At 48.0% G+C, this 16,927-nt stretch overlaps 1 pseudogene; it reads right to left on the reverse strand.

Annotated features, from left to right (window-relative positions):
- Positions 1-16,484, reverse strand: part of LOC111811992 — a 42,915-nt pseudogene extending 26,431 nt beyond the window's left edge.
- Between the last annotated feature and the right edge of the window lie 443 nt (positions 16,485-16,927).

Raw genomic sequence — 16,927 nt, forward strand, 5'->3', positions numbered from 1 at the left:
ACAGGCACTCCCAACATGAAACCACTATTACAAATTACCATCTGCAGTGCAGTAGCTTAGTTCACAGGTATCAGTATATATAGTTAGTGAGGGTGAGAATCTTTCCAATTAACTCCTAGATTAAAGAATCTTCTGAATATTCTCCTGATCCGGCAATGATCTGATTTACTTCTTAATGTCCCTGAGATCAGTTTTATTTACTTCTTAATGTCCCTGTCTGAGTTGTCACGCTGTGAGGCCTGACACACCCAGAAGTCAGGAGCCCCTAGAACATGCAGAGAACAGGTTCACCCAGCCTCAGACTGGCTGCTGGAGGGGCCTAAGAATGGGCCTAATGTCACGTTCTGTTCACACTCATGTGAGGAGGAATGGCTGCTTTTTCTCATCTGAAAAATTTAAAAATTGTATAAGTAATTCATGTATAAGATATTAGAAAATATAATCAAGAAAGAGAAGAATACAAATTATCTTTCATCCTACCAGTCATAGAAATCCACAGTTGAGCTGTGTAGTGTATGTAATTAACATATGTATATTTGGCTAATGTCATATGTCCTTCCAGACTTCTTTCTATATAGCTATATATTCTTTATAAAAGTAGAACCTTATAAAATGATTCTTGGGCCGGCCAGATAGTTCATCAGATTAAAGGGCCTGCTTAGGCAGATGCAGGGACCCGGGTTTGATCCCCAGCATGCTGTGCCAGCCCCACCCCTGGAGCATGCTGAAATAGTGACTGAGACTGGGAGTGGTAGCCTGTGCCTGTAATCCCAGCGCTTAGGAGGCTGAACATAGGAGGGGCTTAGGTGAAAAGACAGGATGTGGTGATCAGGGAGAGGAGATCATAGAATAGGATACAAAGGGCTGGCCAGATCGCTCAGCAGACTAAGTGCCTGTTTAGGCAAGTGCAGGGACCGGAGTTCGAACCCTAGTACCACATGCCATGCTAGCCCTGCCCCTGGGCATGCTGAGCCAGCCACTGAGACTGGGCATGATGGTGCACACCTGTAATCCCAGCCCTGGGGAGGCTGAAAACAGGAGGCTCACTATGAGTCTGAGCTGTGTAGTGAGACCCTGTTCCAAATACATTAAAAGCAAAATAAAACAAAAGACCAGGTTGCAAGAACTGATAATGATAGCACTGGTGTTGGGGAGCTGAGGTATAAGATCCGTGTAGGAAGGAGATCAAGGAATTGACCTTCCTCCAGCAGCAAGGACATTGGACGTTTTATCTGAACACCTCCTCCCCCACAGAGCTGCCTCGTAGGCAATCAGTCAGTATTTATTTAGGTGTCAAACGTCTGATAGATACATTATTACTGCTGGGACAAGCTGCCTGGCACCGGCAACTTGAAGGTGGGGAGGTTTATTCTTGGTTCAGTCTCACATTTCGGTCTATCACTAGCTGGTTCCAACACATAAACATCATGGCTGAAGGGCTCCTCAGGCCACAGCACACGGGAAGAGCGCCTGAGGGGGACACACCCTCCCCAAGCGCCTCCAGGGACGCCCCTCCAATGGGACCCTAGCTCCTAGCAGCACACCCAGCGCTGCTCACAACTGGACCAGTCCATGGATGAGCTCAGCACCGCCATGACCAATCAGCTCACCAGGATTCTGTTAATCCAGTCAAGCTGACCACTACGGTTAATCACCTTGGTAAAGAACGGGTTATGGATCTCGAGGTTGTTTCAAAAGAGACACTTGAGCCAAATGCTTACAGGCAACAGTGGCTCCTGGGGTGACTCGAGGGAGAGGGGAACGCTGGACTAGCAAGCCTGGCAGTCGTGTGGAAACCCAAGCTCCAGGGTCCAGGACTGCGGGGGCACTTGCTCGGAGCACCTTGTTCTTCTCTCCCTGGGCTGATTTTCTTTGTTTTCATTGGCATAGGCAGCTCTGGGCTCTCAACCACCAGCCCCAGAACCAAAACAAGTTCTCCCCCAAGTGGCTCCACGGCCTCTCGTCTCAAGGCCTCTCACAATCTAAACTTTCTTTCTATGCATTTCTTCTCAGCTCTCACCTAGAGAACTGGGGCTGGCCCTATGGAGGGTGTTGGTTGTTTTTGCCTGCCCATTTCTTCCCCCTTTTCTGGGAAACATATCCGTCCCTTCCAATGGTGCGGGGGTAGGTGAGCTGCGCTGGCCAACTGGAGTCCTTTCCTCCCCTCCTAAAGACACAGTCCAATTAATTTGCAGTGTCCTTAAATTAATTAATTAATTAATTAATTTGCAGTGTCCTTTGTGTTTTGGTTCTGCGGCTGATGGGTGAGAGCTCAGAGCTGCCTATCCCAGCTCATCAGGCTGAATACTAAGCCATGGTACAAGACAATACATAGAGTGTAGATGCGGAGAGGGAAAAGGTTGTTGACTTGTTCATGTTATTCCACAAGATTAAGCTACTTAGAAATAGGGAAATTTAAGGAAAGGGAGCCATGCAAGGGAAAGATGATGAGTTTTGTTTTGAACCAATCTCAGTGGAGTTTACTGTAGGTCAAGCCTGTGGAGTCACTCAGTGAGCAGTGATAAATCAGCGTTCAAACTCCTGACGCCACGTAAGGACTGAACGTGTTGTATGGAGGTGTGAATGCACGCAAACCTGTATGTGCGTCTACCTGGCTCAGTCAGAAAGCTAGTGGACTGCCATACACAAATTATGCACAACACAATTTCATAAATAGAGCCAAATGCTTAAAGGCAACCATGGCTCCTGAGGTGACTCGAGAGAGAGGGGAAAACTGGACTAGCAAGCCTGGCAGTCGTGTGGAAACCTAAGCTCCAGGGTCCAGGACTGTGGGGGGCAACTAAGTGGACAAAAAAAAAAAAAAATACAGCAAAATTAAATTAAGTTGGATTCAATGAAAGCCACCATATGTAATGCGTGATCTCACCAAGGCACAAGACTTTGTGCTGGCAGTTAATGGAAAACATGGCTTTAAAGTTTCCAACGCCAAAGCAGGGAGGGAAGCTGTGAAATTTCTAGTGGATGAGGAGAAATATCTGCAGATGGCAGAGCCAAGGACCACAGTGTGTACTGTCAAGACTTGGGAGAGGCATCTAACACGCTTCTCACTGTGAGTGCCCGCCATCGTGGAGTTCGGCGTGTGCCTGGGCCTGCTTCTGCCCAGAGAACGGTGGACACAGCAGGCTGTCTACATCCATGTGGGAGCTCACAGCCAGGACGCAGTAGCCATCCTGTCCTACCCGCCCCACAGGGCCCAACGAGAAGAGAACAGAGACAAGGAGACGGAAAAAGCCAGGAGGAAGGACTGCTCAGCCATATCTGATGGATGAGACCGGAAGTCGCCCATCACACAACTGAGAGAAAACTGTATTTTCACTGATAGATTATGCTTTCTGATGAGAAAAAGGGAACGACGTGCCCTACCACTTTGCAGCCACAGAGCCCAGGGAAGGGGTGACCTGCAGCTTGCTTCTCTGTGCAGTGGCCATCATATCCCCTTCAACAACACCGTGAGGGCAGCCACAGCTGCGCACAGGGCGCGAGGGTGCGGGCTTCTCTGTGTTAAGGACCTGCATTCTTTTTTATTTTTATTAATTTTATTGAGAAACAAATGACAATGAGACAGTTTCAAAACAGGTTAGTAGGACAGTTACTGTAATTAATACATTGCATATTGTCTTCGTAGTAGTTATTCATAGTACAAGATGCAGACATGATATCCTGTCCACACACTATTAATACAAATCTTTTTTTCTCATTGAATTAAGACAAAGTAGCCGTATATCTATCCTATTTTGTATGTACACACATATATATATATATATATATATATATATATATATATATATATATATTTCACTACAAAATTGTCCTTCATTTATATGCCCATTTTTGTTTAGTTTAGTCAGAGATGAATATTCCTTTGCCATTTAAATATTGTAGGTGTGTGAATTCAGCCAAATAATCCAATATAGTCCAGTAGTGCATAAGACCTACATTCTTTAAATTTAATTTTTAAAATACTATGTCTTAGTTCCTTATTTACAAATGTAGCATATATTCATTTTTACTTTTTGAACCCAAAGGCATCAATAATAGGCACATTCCTGGGAAAGGAAGGCAAAGGCAGACCCGAGCGTCTGTTCCAGACACCCCGGGTGCTACCACCCCCAGAAGGCCTGAGCTGGGGACCTTTGACCAGCCTGTCCCTTAATCTGCAAGGAAGGTGGGTGAAGTCCCAAAGCTTGCCACCATCCACCCTGCAGTGCTCAAAGCCAGCCTTCTGGCTGGAAAGGAAAATAATCATATTCCTCAGGTCTTCAAATACCAGTTTGAGCCGAAGTCCTGTTTTATTAAGGAAAAGAAGTGACTTGGCTAAGAGATGATTTTTTTTTTTTTTTTTTGGTAGTACTGGGGATTGAACTCAGGACCTCGTACTTACCAGGCAAGCACTCATTCCACTGAGCTATCTCCCCAGCCCACAGAGATGAATTTTTAAGTCAGATGCCTACTAACAAGAAACACCACCACCTAGTGAGGGCTGTGTGCCACACTCTGAGCTGGGAGCCAGGTGTTCACACCCACCTCTGTCCAAGGCTGTGGTCTGAATGTCACCTGGCCTCCAGGAGGTGGCTCCATCTTCCCTGATGTCTGTCATGCTGTCTAGCTTGTTTCAGAGGCTGCCAGCTCAGTCTAGCCATTCTTTGTACTTAGGTTTCCACTTAGGTAAGAGGCTCTGGGAACTGGCAAGTTTGGGGCACTTGTTTGTAAGAACCTTTTGTGTTAGATCAGTCTCATGCTAGGAAGTGGCTAAAAGGTAATTGAGATCTGCCTCATATCAAGGGCTGGCAAAATATCCACTCTGTCTACACCTGAATACTTCTAATGACGAAGATACTTCTCCACTTTTCAAAGAGTGTCTGTCCAAGCAGTGTCCCTCCTCATGTCACTCACCGCCCTGCATGCAGGCTTTCCCACAGAAACCTCTTCTGGAAGCTCGGCCGGCTCTCCCTCTGCCCGTGCACTCCAGCTCCCTTGTCCGGCACACAGGGCCTTCTTTCCCCTCCGTGCAGTCTAACTCCACTCCACATCTGCACCACAGCACTGCTGAATGTCTACTCCATGCCAGACGTTGTCTTAGGCTCTGGATAGAAAGGCTAATATGAGAATTCGGCCTCCAGGTACAGCCCAGGCATCGGTGTTACACTGAGCCGAGAGTGAATCGTGTCAATAAGACGTGCGACTTAACATCCATCACTGGGCTCCTCTGAGTCCCAGTTGCTTAATCCGCAAGGTAGACTGGACAGTAATTTCTCCCTCAGAGGACTAACATGGTATCTACATGAAACAGTGAACACAAATTCCTCATTCGAGTGGCTGACACAGGTAAGCACTTTGAAAATGACAGTCAATAAATACAGACATTAGAATGCCTCTCCCACCCCGCCCCGGTCAAACAAGGACCTGACTATTCTATCCCTCGACTCACAAATAGTGTCCAGAACCAAGCAGGCACTCAGGAAATAACTTTAATGAGTAGGAAATGAACAAACAAAAATATATACCATTAAACATATTCTAATAACACCAACATATTATGGAGGGGAGAGAGTCGAAGCTTTTAGCATCTGTAAAACCAATTAGTAGCTATTAAGGAGCTAGAATTGGATCTGGATGGGAAGTAGCTTTGCCCTAGCTGCTGAGAAGATGTGAAGCAATGTGCAAAAGCGGAAGGAGGTTTAGAGCTCACTGCAATACCAAGAAAAGACAATGACAGCTAACATGTGTGCGGCACCTACATTTCGCCAGGCGTTGTCATAGTTTACACATGTAACTCGTTTAATCTTTATACAGAGCCGTGCAGCAGGCATTAGGCAGAGGAGTTCAGCAAAGCTGTCTTAGGTTAGCACAACAGCCTGGGGTCGCTCTGCTGGTCCTCAAGTCTTGATCTTAATGTCCTTCTAGTTTCTAAAAATACCTCCCAGAGATCATCTCTGGACTCCCATACAGCCATATTTCTGACCATTTCTTTCTTCTTTTTTTAAAAAATTCATTTATGTATTTTGTGCAGGGTCTCACTGTGCAGCTCGATAGTGATCCTCCTGTTTACAGCCTCCCCAGCGCTGGGATTACAGGCGTGCACCACCACGCCCAGACTCGGAGGCCTGCTCAGCGTGCCCCGGGGTGGGGCCAGCGTGGCATGTGGGACTGGGGATTGAACCTTGGTCCCTGCGCTTGCCCTACAGGCAGTCAGTCAACTGAGCTATCTCACTGGCTCTTCTGACCATTTCTAACCACAGTCTTTCTAACCTCTTTCTTTCCAGGCCCTTGATATGGTTTGATTTCCAATGTCAGTGCGAGGGCTAGCACTTAAGCAGTTGACCTGGAGTACTTAAATCTTCTTGCTACACACATCCTCACAAGGGTCACCCAAGTCACCTTCCTCTTGCCTAGAGACCCACAGCTAACTTGGACGGAGCTGGCTCAATCACCAACTTGTTGGTTCGCCTGGAGACTCATAAAGTCAGCTGGTGTCTTCAAAGTCATTTAAGGTAATCGTCCACGGAACTCTCCAATCTACTGACTACCATCCCAGCAAGGCGGTTTTCCAGCCCCTATTTGCGTACTGCCAGTGATGGATAATTTATCAACCCCAAGATAGCACATGCCATTATTGCCTGTTAGGAAGATCTTTCTTTACCAAAGTTGAAATTTAGCTCCCTATAATTTCTCCTGATTGGCAGCCATGGAGACCAAGTGGTGGAGCTGTCTGTTCCAGCAGGCGGGCGATAGTTCATCGCTGAAGTTGTTCAGCGTTGCCAGCATACAATGCTAACAAGAGCACATCTCATTCTGTGAGGTTTATCATTGTTTTTAAATTCTCCATTAAAAAAATGCACGTCCTCATTGCCTGTGCAGGGAGCGACTCTCCCGTCCTGCTCTCTCGGACACTGGAGGTCTCTTCCTCCTGCCCCATGGCCGTCTGGCCCACTGGGAGCCAGCCCGCCTCTCTTAGTTCTTCCTGATGTGCCCTCATGCTCCTGCGTAGCCTTCTCTGAAGATCTGTGTTCCACTTAGCAACATCAGTATCACCTCCAGTGCTTTCACGTTTCTTGTCATGAAAAATCAACTCAAAAGGGCTTAACCAGCAAGGAGGCTTGACTCTGGGCAAGTCTGTGATCTAGCTGTTCTGACAGCATTCGGGGTGCATTTCCACTTCTTGACTTTTCCCAGCCTTCAGTTCTGTCCTCAGAATGACTCTTCTGGAGTAGTCAGATGGCAGCCAGAGCTCTGTGAGCACCTTGCTTTTCACTAACCTCTCAGAAGGAGAGTATATTTTTTCTCAATCAAGGAATGAAAATCCTGAGCCTCTCCCTGGCTGGTTTCTTAGGTAACAATCTCTAATTGTACCCCTTACCCTGCTGTAGGATGCAGTCAATGGGTGGAATGGGTGTTGGGGGTGTTTTCCTTTGCTAGGCAGCTATAGTAAAGCACTCTGACTGAATTTTTTAATCAGCAGAAATGTATCTCAGGAGCCTGGGGAGATAGCTCAGCAGTCTAAGCACCTATCTGGCAAGTGCAAGGTCCTGAGTTCAATCCCCAGTACCACATGTCATGCCAGCCCAGAACCCCAGGCACACGATGTTGGCCCCAGAACCAGGTGTGGTGGCTCATTTCTGTAATCCCAGTGCTGGGGAGGCTGAGACAGGAGTATCACCATGAGTCCGAACTGTGTAGCGAGATGCTGTATCAAGAAAGAAAGAGAAAGAGAGAGAGAGAGAGAGAGAGAGAGAGAGAGAGAGAGAGAGAGAGAGAGAGAGAGAGAAAGAAAGAAAGAAAAGAAATGTATCTCAGGTCTGGAGGCTTAAAGTCTGAGATCAGGGTGTCAGAAGTGTTGGCTCCTCCTGAAGGCTGTGAGAACAGATCTCTTCTGTGCCTCTCTTCTTGGCTTGTCTTTTCCCCGTGTCTCTTCTTCATCTTGTCTTCTGTGCTTGTCTCTGTTTCTTGTATAATTGGGTCAGGGACCAACCCTACTCCACTATCACCTCATCTGAACTAAGTACATCAGCAAGCACTTGCTTCTAAATAAGCTCTCAGTCTGAGTGGGGGTTAGCGACCCACCATATCTTTCAGAGGACACAGTGTCCATTCCGTGAGCCATATGAGTACTGAAGCCCTGGAACTGAGCACAGCCTGCAGGTGCAGGTTGACTTGTAGAAAGATTTACTTTCTGGCTTTGGAAGAATTGGTGTTCTCTACTTACCATGCAGTTACTGACTCATCTCCAGATAAGCAAGTTACTGTAGGCTAGTGCCGCAGGAGAGCATCGAGTGAGCTCTGGAACCTTTTCAAAAACCCTTCCTGGAATGGCAGGAATCTCTACGACGATTGCACAAATGTGATGCCACATTGGAATCCTTCAGGACAGTTGGCAAAGAGGGAGGCCAACCATTAGCATTGATAAAATCCTGTTGGTGAGCTAGATATGGAGCTAGAGCTTGATCTCTGGTGGTGTGACAAGTTTGGCAGATTCTTCAGCTGCCAGGGAGGCCATTTATTCACTCACAGACTAACTTGACAAACATTTTCTAAGTACTTGTTATGCTCAATGCTCTATGATACGTGATGAAAGTAGCATTTATGTTTCAATGCCTCTCACACCCTGTGCCCTGTCAGTGTTAGACCTGCCCTTGTGAGGCACTCACCCTTCATCCTAGAAGGGCCAGATCAGGCGTCAGCCCTGTAGATAAACCTCATGGGCCTCTCTGTTGGTAAAACCATCTCTTCATCCTTCTGCAGAGCCTCATGGGACAGCTCACTTTTAGGGCTTACCATATCCCAATGCAGTCACTTAATTAGGAATGACTCTTCCCCACACCCTAATGAGGGGGGCTTTCCTTTATTCAGGGTATGTTGTCATGGTAGCCTCCATGATATATGGCAACTTCGGGGAAAGATTATAAAAAGAGGGGTGCCCTGTCCCGAAGGTACTCACTGTGTCACCCAGAAGAGAAAAAAAAAGATCTAGACAAGTGCAAGAAATTGTCATAGGTATTTTAAGAGAAGATACAGGATGCTGGAGGGGACAGCTCATTCAACAGCAGGTCAGAGAGGGTTTCTCACAGGAGGCAACACCTGACTGTGTCCCAAAGACGAAAACAAGTTCACCAAGCACAAAAATCAAAGAAGGTGAGAAACCGAGGGAAGAACGACCTCAGGCAGGCAGGGGAAGAGTGCGGGGTCTTGTGAACATCATCAGTCGGTGACATAATGACCATGAAGAGCACAGGTGTGGAATGAGAGCACCTGGCTGTGACACCTGGACCTGCCACTTGCCTGCAGGGTGTCCTTAAGAACAAACTTACAATCCCCAAACCTCCATTTGCTCAGCTATAAAATTGTAACAGAGCAGCGAAAAGAATGAAATGCGATGCTAGTGCCCGTTAAATACTCCACACTGTCTTGCAGTCGCTGTGTAAGCAATGGCAGATGATTTCTGTAGCAGAAGCTGTGTTGGTTCCTTACTACCTTGAATGGGCACCAGAGTGGGCATGGATCCCATGGAAATGCCCAGTCTCCTTCAATGTACTGTCTGACGGTCCAAACTCTGGAGTGGACGGGGACCAACAGCTTCTCTTACACATTGCCTGTGGGACTGTGAGTTGGTCCAACCACTTTGAAAAACAGTCCGTTGTTGCGTGTCCAATTGTGTAAGTGCACTCTCCAAATCCTCCTTGGTATACATCAAGGATAAATCACTCATTTAATCATTCACTTAACAAATACACATTTAGCCTCTGTAGTATGCTGGGCTCTGTGAAAGTACCTAGGGACAGAGAGATGAACAGCGCACAGTCCCTCCCTTCCAGGGACTCTAGTCTAGCAGGGGACACCAAAAGGTAAGTTGTGTGGATACAACATTTCTACAAGTCTATCTGTAGATCTTTACATCACAAATGCAAAGGACATGGGGGCTTTGGGTCTGCACTGCCATTGTCACAGGCCCAGGTCTGTGGGGAAGGGGACACAGAGACCCTGAAGTCAAAGCTGATGGCTGGGTGTAACTCAGGATCCATTGCTTCAGATCTGCGCAAACTCAGGCAAGTTTCTTCAACTTTGTGGGCCTCGATCTCTTCATATTTTAAACAATGAAATCTGACACGCACTGCCCAGGAAACAGGAAGGTGCTTGCCATGGAGCAACCGAGCCCACGCTGACCATCTGGGGTCCCAGGAGGACCTGACTTTGTAGTTCCAGGGACTCACAGGAAGACAAAGGTGGGAGCCCAAGAGAGCCAGAAAGTGAAGAGGGAAAGGGCTGATAAGCCAGTCGTACACCCAAGAATGGGACAGCACACCAAAGGGGACCCAACCCAGGACAGCAGTATGCACTGGTTATCATATACCCCAACACACATGTTCAAACATGTTCTAATGTTTTTGTGTTCTGAACACTTGGCACATGTTAACTCATTAACATTTCTCAACTGCTCCAAGAGGTAGACTAATCATTATCCAGGCAGATACAAAAATGGAGGCATAATAAGAGACCTTTGGCAAGGTCAAATATCCCAGAAGTGTTAGAGCAAGGATTTGAACCCAGAGCACCTGGCTCCAGAGCTGTGATGCTTTTGGGGAGCAAGCCCCAAGTGAGGAGGCTGCTGGTGTTGGGGATGGACCTCAGGCTCTGGAGACTTCCTGAAGCTGAGGCATGAGACTGGCACCTGGGAAAGAGAAGAAAGGAAACTCAGCAGAAAGAGAGAGAAACACAGGGGCCAGAACAGAGCTGTGGGACTCAACTTCATGGTGTCGCAATGCCCAAAGTCAGGCCCACTAAGAAAGGGCCTTCCGAGATCAGACACCAAGTCATCCTAGTGTGTGCTAGGCCTTGTGCTAACATCCTGTCCCTATTATCTTGTTTATCGTGCACAACACCCTTGGTGAGAGGGAGTGTCCCCACTTTATGGTTGAGAAAGCCTGTTGGTAAGATTAGGTAATTTGCCCTTGGTGGCAGAGGTGGAGACTAAGCTGAGATCTGAAGATGGCTCTGGCTGCTTCCTCCCGCCTCTGAGCCCCTCAGCTCCCTCATACCATCTCTGAGCTCCTGTCCTCAGCTTCTGCCTCTCTTCATGCTAGCAACCCATGCTGAAGCCGTCATCTAAGGCCTGCCCTGGGCCGGTCAGCCCTGCTGCCCACAGAGAGCTCAAAGCTTTGGAAAATTCAGGTCCTGGGGCAGCCCCGAGTCAATGAGAGTGTCACGGCATGGCTGGCCCTGGTGGGACAGATGCTGAGGTGTGCCGTACATGGCAGAGGACTCCTGTGGGGTTGAGCTGAGGCTGGGACTAGGTGGGAATCAGTTCGTGGTACCAAAGGATAGCGTCTTTAGGGTGCAAGTTCGGGCCTCTCTGCTCTTCAGTGCCTTCTTCCCTACCCCACTTATCGTACTCCCTTCCTGGTCTCTCCCAGGAGCATTGTCTTGCTTGAATTTGAATCTTCTCACGGCGTTCTTTGGGGACCCCAGCCATACACCCTCCACCTCCTGACCACTGTCTTTGGCACCGTCATTTTGCACACCACCCTCTCCCTTGAGGACCTGCTCCACATTCCCATGGGAGCCAAGACCACCTGCCACCCCCGCCTCTCCTGCCTATATGCTCCACAGGGCATCCCCTCCACACTCCCAAGGCCACACTCCCAGTCAGAGCCCCACCTCCAAGCAAGGGCGAGCCAAGCAGGCTGGGACCAGACTTCACTGCCCCCGGACTCTAGCAAGCTGAGACAGGGCCCACCTCCCAGGGCGTGGGGCCAAGGATTATAAAGTCAGCCTGGTTTTCAGGGCCCTGTTCAGACTTGTGGAAGGTGCTGAGCCAGATGTATGAGGGATCGGCCTTGAGCGTCAGGGATGAGACAACCAGACAGACCACTCCCCAGGGAAATATACCAGACCAATAAATAAAGGTCCTGCATGGAATAGGTCCCAGGCTAGCAAATTTCCTGCACCATGAGTAACATAGAGTCAGGCCTAGTCACTAAGGTGCGTTAGGTCAAATTTTCCCCAGTGTCTGGCTACAACTCACAGGAGAAAGATGCTAGGAAACCCAGTGGTCCCTCAGAGACTGCTGACTCACGAATGATGTATCTTAGTCTATGTGGGCTCTGGAGTCAAGCCCCAGGCTGCTGCTATTTGCTGTGGCCACACAGGGCTTCCAAAGCTGTCCACTCCAAACTCAAAGGGGAGGGCAACTTGGTCTAGGGACTGAAGAGTGACCAGGGTTACTCTCAACGAACCAGTTTCCTCATCTGTAAAGTGGGCCTTATTGTCTTCTCACACTCTCCAGCTTTCTACAATGCTCCACATGTCTATATTTGTATCTACCTTTTGTTTTTGTTTTTGTTTTGTATTTTGTGCAGGGTCTTATCACACAGCTCAAAGTCGTAGTGGTCCTCCTGTTTTCAGCCTCCCCAGTGCTGGGATTGCAGGCACCACACCCAGACTTGCCCACCAGCTCAGCGCACCTGGGGACGGGGACAGCACAGCATGTGGTGCCAGGGATCAAATCCCAGCCCCAGTGCTTGCCTAAGCAGGCGCTTAGTGTGCTGAGCTTTCTCGTCCGCCCTTGCATCCAACTTTTTCTCTACCACATCCTTCCTCTTTCACAATCCTTTTCCAAAATACAAAGAATTCTTTTGACCGTCCAACCTCAGGTCCCCCCTGATGTAGCCCGTGTGTATCTGTGCACCTTTTTCAGTTCAATTCAGGCACGTCTTCCCTGGGGAACCTGAGCGGTCTCTCCGCACTGATTGGTTGAGCTGGGTGGCCTTCTTCACGTTCCCATGTGGCCTTGTATTTTTCTGTAATTGCACGATTAGCACGTGTGCTGGCCTCTGTGACTCGGCTAGACCTGTACCACGGTCATATTTTATCTCCGAAGTTCTAAGGCCTACCACAGTATCTTGGACATAACGAATACTCACTAAACATTAAGTGAATAAACGTTCCTCTTGGGGGCCTGGCCCTTAGCTCGGCTCTTTAAGTGGCTGCTTCAACAAAGCAGTCAGGCTCAGGTTGCTGCGGTTCGATCCCCACAACTCAAGCCAGCCAAACCTGCCCTGAAGGCATTGGGTGCAAAAAATAAATAAATAAATAAACATTCCTCTTGCAGAAGTGTTTGAAGAGTAAGTGAGATTATGAATGAGAAAGCAAACTGCAAGATGCTACTGCATCTACTATTGTTTCCTCTAGATATGCTTAGGAGTTTCAGCTACACTGACATAAGTACTCATAGAACAACAACTGTAATAACAATATGCGCTACAAAACATGCTGAAGTCACATGTTGCTGCGATCATCCGAAATACAGCTAGAAACCACACACATATCAGTGTGTTTGTCTCTAACTTCACATAACTCATGACAAGACACTGTGGAAACTCCTAGGTGGAAGGTGAAGGTCTTTTAGTACTCTGTCCCGGAAGCATGGGCATGCTAGCCCTCAGGGGGAGCGCTGCCACCTGGGCTTTCTGTGGGCTCACACTCTGTTCCAGAAGACAGTGGTTGGTTCTTTCCTCTGTCATGGCTGTTGGAAATCAGCTGGTGGAGGCTCGGAGAGACGCACCAGGCCCTTCCACTTAGTCTATGCTTTCTTCTAGGAAAGCAGGAGTATTGACAGGCTAACCTGTGTCCTCCTTGCTGGGAATAAGGAGTGGTCAGGGGGGGACCATGGGACACTGGTGCATTGTGGGAATTGCTGCTGGAAGTCAGGGCAGAGCCCAGCTTACTGTCAGAGTGAAGCCCGCCAGGTGGGGCTGCCGCCTCTCCCATCCTAGCGCCTGAGTCTGCCTGGTAGGTCAGTGAGCACCTCGGTCCTGGTCACACCAACACTCAAGGCCCAGCAGACCCAGCGCACAGAGCTGCCTGGTGCACCCTTTGCCAGCTCAGCCTGCACAGGCCCCATCTGACTGCCTGCACTGTCTAGGACTTCGAGGAATGGAGCTCACCTCCCTCCATCCCTTTTTTTCTTAGTGAGATTTACCTAATTTAATTTATTAATACATTTTCAAGGTTAGAAAATGATTATAAAAAATGTTAAACAGTCCTCCCTTGGCTGTCTCAGAAACTCTGGGCTGCTGTGTAATCTTCCAGGGATTTTAGAAGACTATGTATGTGGCATATTCACATGCTACCCTACCCTACCCTCTACATTCCTCTTTAAACATTTGTCTGGTAACACACAGTGGTTTATTTTTTAATTTTCCCAATAAATATTATGGAAATCTTTCCACATCAGAACAGGAAGAGTTTCTCTGTTATTTCTCATAACTATAGAGTTTTACAGGCCATATAACTTCTTTAATCAGTTCAAAACTGGGGACATTTACAGCCAGTGCTACAAAGGGGGGCCTTGAGCATAGGTCATTTCCCGGTTCTACACTCTAACTGAGATGGACTTGCTGGGCAAAGGGTTGATGGACCTGTAGCTTTTGTAGCTACTGCCAAACTGCCTGTAATAAGAATTACACCAACTTAGACGTTTGTCTATAAGGTATAAGAATTGTAAAAGTTTAAAGTAGGGATAATACTGCTGCCATCATCTTACATGCTTAAAGCATTTGATTTATCATCTAATTTAATCCCCATTACAACCACCTGAGGTAATGGTCTGTTGTCAGAGGAGAAACTGAGGCTCACTGATGGTGAAAAGTGTTTGGCTCCTCTAAGCTCCTCACTGCTCTCGATCACCTAGAAGTCAAAGAGCTAATGAATCTTCATCCTGACAGCCAGCCTCTATCGGGCACCTAGCTATGCCAGGCATAGTGCTGGGCAAATCCGTAGGACAGTCCCTTGACCCAGGTTCTGCTTTTACTTTCCAAGTTCAGAAATGAGAAAATTGGAGCTGGAGAGACAGGAGCGCTCAGGCCAAGGTTACCCAGGGTGGACACCCAGGCAGGCTGACTGCACAGCCCAAGCCTTTTCCAACATTACACAGAGGTCATGGGCAAGAAGCTTCCAGAACATGCAGACCTTGGTGATCCCCTGTAACCCTCTGACCCACAGATGAGGAACCTGATGCCCAGAGAGAGCGGAAGGGACTGCCTTAGTGGCTGAATGGGGCTGGGTTCCTTTCTCTTGACTCAGACAGTGCCCTTTTCTTTTTACCTTACTGCTACATAAGGGTCTGGTGTCCTCAGCCCTGGGTTGTTACAGAAGTGGGCAGCAGTTCAGGCTTTAGACTTGACTGGTTCAGCCCATTTGGCTGGCTCTAGCTGAGAAATCAAAGAGCTAGGACTCTTGACTTAATTCTCTTGCACACTGCTACCATTTATCATGATGATAAACTGTGAGGACTTAAATCTAAAATGTCCCCCACTGTTCAGAAGTGGGGGCTTTCCAGGTCACTGGATGGTGAGGGTTCTGACTTCGGTGTGCCGATCTGCTGGCGAGGTAATAATCTGGTGGCACTGTTGTGAGGTGACAGAAACTGAGGAGGTGCAACCTAGATGGGGGCTTGGGTCTTGGAGGCACAGCCTGGGACGCCATGTCTTGTTCCAGTCCAGTCCTGCTTGGTGCGATTGCTGCCTCTGCACTTCCTGGCAGCCACGACAGGAGTAGGCTTCCTCTTCTCTGCCCGCCACCAGGGTGTTCCTGCCTCATCCGGGGTCCCAGGGAGCGAAGCCAGCCTGCCGTGGACTGATCCTGCGAAACCATGAGGCACCGCTTACAAGGTGCACAGCAATGAGGATCTGCCTCACGTAATGACTGACGTCAGTACGTATTCAGCACTGCTATGTGCCAGGCACCATGATTAAGCCCGCTGTTTCCCTTAATCCTACAATAGCCTGCAGCTCCAAGAGGTTAAGCGCTTTGCTCAATGTCGTAGTCACTTAGTGGCAGAGCTGGGATCCCAGGGATTGAACTCAGGACCTTGTGCTTTCCAGGCAGGCGCTCATGCTGCTGAGCTAATGTGAATGTAGATAGTCTTAATGACAAACTATCATTTTCTAGAGGCAGAATGATGTAATGGTTAGGAAGCTTGTCTTTCGCACTACACAAATTGATTCTCTCACTTGTTATTTAATGAATCAGGAAAAATTACCCTGTATCTATGAACCTCAGTTTCTCTCTATATAAAAGGAAGACTAATAAATGTCTGTTAAATTTAAAAGCATTTACATTTATGTTAATGCCAGAATAACCTACAATAACCAAATGGTAGCTACCCTAGTGTCTATTCACGGGTGAATGGATAAACGAAGCGTGAAACCCACACAAGGCAATATTGTTCAACCTAACCAGGAAGGAAATTCAGACATACGCTACAACCGGGAAGGGCGTTGAGAACTTTTTGCTAAATCAAATCAGCCTGTCACAAAAAAGAGAAACACTATACTAGGTGTCATCAAGAAAACTGGTGACTGCTTACCATCTATGTACACCGCCAATAACCCCCTCACGAAATCCTCTCCTGTAATACATGTTCCACCATTCTGCCACATGCGGAAGCCGTTCTGCAAGTCTTCCTTCATCCCCTTTTGAGTGCCCTTCCTTGTGTCATCGTGCCTGCCTCAGTGTCCCGACTTAATTCAAGATACCTGCAGCAACTTTGTCAAATAGAGTAACAGTGCCGTGTGTCCTTATTCACCTTCCTCACCAGACCTGGTGCCGTGCGACTTCCTACCCTTCCTCGAAGTCAGACTGATGATGAAGGGACTCGCTTTGAGTCAACTCTGGGCCATGAGGCAGCCGCAACGGGGAAACCACAGAGACGCGTGGAGGAGGACTCCCCGAGCTGCTTCGGAAGCGTGAGAACAGCGGCATCGGTGTGTCTGAAGCGAAAGGGGACACTGGGAGAGAGGTCGGTGGCGATGTGGCTTTTACTTTAACACATTTTAAAGATGTGAGCATTCACTGTGTTTCTGCATCAGAGTACACACAGTGGCTGAAGGAGTAAGCTTCAGAGAGATGGGAG

This window comes from Octodon degus, unplaced genomic scaffold (genome assembly GCF_000260255.1).
Source record: "Octodon degus isolate 3935 unplaced genomic scaffold, OctDeg1.0 scaffold00062, whole genome shotgun sequence".
In the NCBI taxonomy this organism is placed as follows: Eukaryota; Metazoa; Chordata; class Mammalia; order Rodentia; family Octodontidae; genus Octodon; species Octodon degus.